This window comes from Apodemus sylvaticus, chromosome X (assembly GCF_947179515.1).
Source record: "Apodemus sylvaticus chromosome X, mApoSyl1.1, whole genome shotgun sequence".
Lineage (NCBI taxonomy): Eukaryota > Metazoa > Chordata > Mammalia > Rodentia > Muridae > Apodemus > Apodemus sylvaticus.
Window position 1 is genome coordinate 15,550,761 of NC_067495.1, and position 3,636 is coordinate 15,554,396.

The 3,636-nt window shown below is 42.7% G+C and overlaps 1 pseudogene; it reads left to right on the plus strand.

Annotated features, from left to right (window-relative positions):
* The first annotated feature begins 1,209 nt into the window (after positions 1 to 1,209).
* Positions 1,210 to 2,273, plus strand: LOC127675562 (endosome-associated-trafficking regulator 1-like; annotated as a pseudogene).
* Positions 2,274 to 3,636: the final 1,363 nt, after the last annotated feature.

Consider the following 3,636-nt stretch of genomic DNA (forward strand, 5'->3'; position numbering starts at 1 on the left):
TTTTTTTGGTTTTTGTTGTTGATTTGTTTGGTGTCTTAGTCAGGGTTTCTATTCCTGCACAAACATCATGACCAAGAAGCAAGTTGGGAAGGAAAGGGTTTATTGAGCTTACACTTCCACATTGCAGTTTATCACTAAAGGAAGTCAGGACTGGAACTCAAGTAGGTCAGGAATCAGGAGCTGATACAGAGGCCATGGAGGGATGTTTCTTACTGGCTTGCTTCCCCTGGCTTACTCAGCCTGCTCTCTTATAGAACCCAAGAATACCAGCCCAAAGGTGGAACCACCCACAAGGGGCCCTCCCCCCTTGATCACTAATTGAGAAAATGCCCCATAGCTGGATCTTGTGGAGGCACTTCCCCAACTGAAGCTCCTTTCTCTGTGATAACTCCAGCCTGTGTCAAGTTTACACACAAAACTAGTCAGTACATTTGGTTTTTTGTTTGTTTGTTTGGTTGGTTTGGTATGGTGTTTTTTGTTTTTTGTTTTTTGTTTTTTTTGTTTTGTTTTGTTTTGTTTTGTTTTGTCTAACAATGTTTTGTCTGGGCATTTGGGCATTTGTTTTTAACCTTACAGGTCTTCTAGTATATTATGGCTTCTGATCTTGTTTATATGGGTTTTCTTTGCATGTGAATGTGTATATGGCATCTGTATGTGATTCTTGTGATTTTTCATTGGCTCTTTTTATAGTTTGTGTGTTTTGCCTTGTTAGAGTTTATTTGTTTTATCTTATCTTATTTATCATTATTTTTAGATGCCTGTTTTTCTTTTTCATTAATAAATAATTGATATTATTATCCATTTATTTTTTAAGATTATTATTTAGTTACCATATTTCTTTCTCTTTCTTCTAACAATCCCCCATATCTCCCTCCTGACTCTCTTTCAAAATCATTACCTCTTTATTTTTTACTTCTTCTTATTATATGCATATATGTTAGGCTCTCAAGCAGAATTTCTCAGCTTATGAGCTGTGACTTCTTTAGAGGTCGAATGACTTTCCACGGGGATCACCTAAGACCATCGTAAAATGCTAATATTTGCATTATAATACATAACAGTACAAAACTTACAGTTATGAATTTGTAATAAAAATAACTTGTTATTCAGTGCTGGCTTCCAGCCAGCTACCCTGGATAAGGCAGGGGCTGGCGATGACATTGTGGGCTATGGGGCCGCGGCCAGGTTTTGGTGCTGCAGTTTTTGACTATGTGCAACAGCAGGGCATGCCCCCTACTATGGTGGACACAGAGTTTCATGGTTCCCAGCGGTGACAAACTTGAAGACCTTGAAGAAGCCAATCCATTCTCCTTCAAAGAGTTTTTGAAAACCAAGAACTTCAGCCTGTCAAAAGAAGATACACCACCAGTCAAATTTACTCAAAGGAAGCCTTGAGGTGCCCACTGGGACTAGACCACACTTCCCCAGCCTCCTAGCCCATGGGGTATGGCCTGGAATATCAGTAGCCATTTTTTGAAGACCCAATAAGAGCCAGCAACCTAGAGGATGATGAAGAAGATGGATGGGATGGAGCCTACCTGCCATCTGCTGTGGAGCAGACCCATTCCTCTAGAGCCACACAGAACTCATCGCCCTGTGCCACCTACCTTTCCTTCTTTTCCAATGCATCAGAGCTGGCAGGTCCCGAGTCTTTGCCCCCATGGACGCTGAGTGACACTGACTCCAGGATCTCCCCAGCATCTCCAGTTGGGAGTTCTAATGCAGACTTTGCGGCTTGTGAAGAATCCCTAGGGGAGAGACACCTGGGGATGTTGCAGATAAGTTACAAAGCACTGAAAGATGAAAATTTTAAGGTCAGAAGTGAAATGAGGTTCAGAGCTTCTCTGAAACTCGAACAGAAATGGTGAAGATGCTCAAACAGAAGTTGGAGGCAAAGATGATCAAGTAGGAGAATGACTTCCATGACCTCTAGTCAGTAGTCCAGCAAGTCGAACAGAACCTCGAACTGATGACCAAAAGGGCTGTAAAAGAAAATCATGTCATGGAGATGAAACAGGAAAAAAATTTGCTCCAGGCACAGCTCACAAACTTCAAGCGAGAAAATAAAACCCTTCAGTCAGGCCAAGGTGCCAGCCTTACAGGTGAAGCAGAGTACCTATGTGGCCTTGCAGAAGAACCTCCATGTTGTCATCAACAGTACACATGCATCCATAAAGCAGCTGGTGTCTGGAGCAGAGACACGCAACCTTGTTGCTGAAATCCTCAAGTCTCTCAGTAGAATTACTGAAGTTAAAGATGAGGTGGACTCTTGAGAATCTCTACCTGCCACCAGGTCCCATCACCTCTGTGCTGATGGCACCACACATCTTCTGAATGTGTTCCTAACTATGCAGTCCTCATCAAAGCATTTCACAGCCTAAGCATGTGACTGGCCACCTGCAGTATGGGGCTCCTTTTCACCAATTGCACCTAACAGTTTACATGAAGTCCTTTGGAGGAAGTACTACTGTTTGATAGACTCCCTGATTTACTGGAAAACATTTTTATAAAACCTAACAATTTTTAGAAACCACAAAGGTAAAATGACAGTTTTGTATGAGGCTTCTTCCAGTGTCCTCTCAAACTTAGCTATAGGATGAGCTCGGGCTCAGCCTGTTTTATCAAGTGGAACACTAAGTGAGCCATTGTGGAAGCGAGCAGCCTATACAGGGACTCTTCTGTCACTCAGTGTGGCCTTCACAGGATGACAGCTGCTGTCAGCAACCTTACCGAGGCACCACCACTTGGTAGATGCTGCTGCCTTCCCACCAGGACCATATGACCAAGGTCACAGACTTTGCACATTGCAAAGCTTCAGACACTCACTACTGTGGGCTGTTGGTTTTGAAAAGCCATTTGGGGCTGTTGATTTTTGATGCATTTTAATATGTCAGTGTGCCTTGTGCATAGTGCAGTTCAGACTGGAATGAAAGTACACATCTGCCCGGGGCATTAGCACCAGCTCCTTGGGCTGGCTGGCTGGTTTTTGAAGGACAAGCAAGATATAAGCAGCACCCTGTGCTGTGCTGAAGGGGTCAGGTTTTTGGAGCCTCTTTCCTATAGATTTTCTTAAATTTTTCTTTTCTCCTCCTGTTGAGATTGACAGCTTTCTTATCTAAATAAATCTTGAAGTTAAAAAAAAAGAAAAAAAAAAGAAAGTGATTTTAGGGGTTTGGATCCCCACAACATGTATTAAAGGGTCATAGTGTTAGGAAGGTTGAGAACCACTGTTTTCAACAGTCCTCCTTTTTTGACATGACTGAAAAGGACATGAGTACATAAGAGCTTATATTTAGTTGGCTGTGATTTTTTTCTCCCCAATTTCTACTATCTACTTATGTGCTATGAACATGAAGCTTCAGGTGGAACAACACAACGTACATATCATTCATTTTCTATTTTTCATCATTCACTTTTTTAATTTGTTATTTTATTTTAAATGTTATCCCCCTTCCTGGTTTCCCCTCCTCTAACCTCCTATCCCCAACCCCCCCCCCTCCTGGAGAGAAGAAAGGAGAGGAGAAAAGGGGGGTGGGATTAGATGTGGGAGGAGACAGGGACGGGGTGGAGGGGAGAAGTACAGGGGGTCAGGAAATTGAATGGAGGTGTGTGGCAGTGGAGGATGAAGAACTGGGG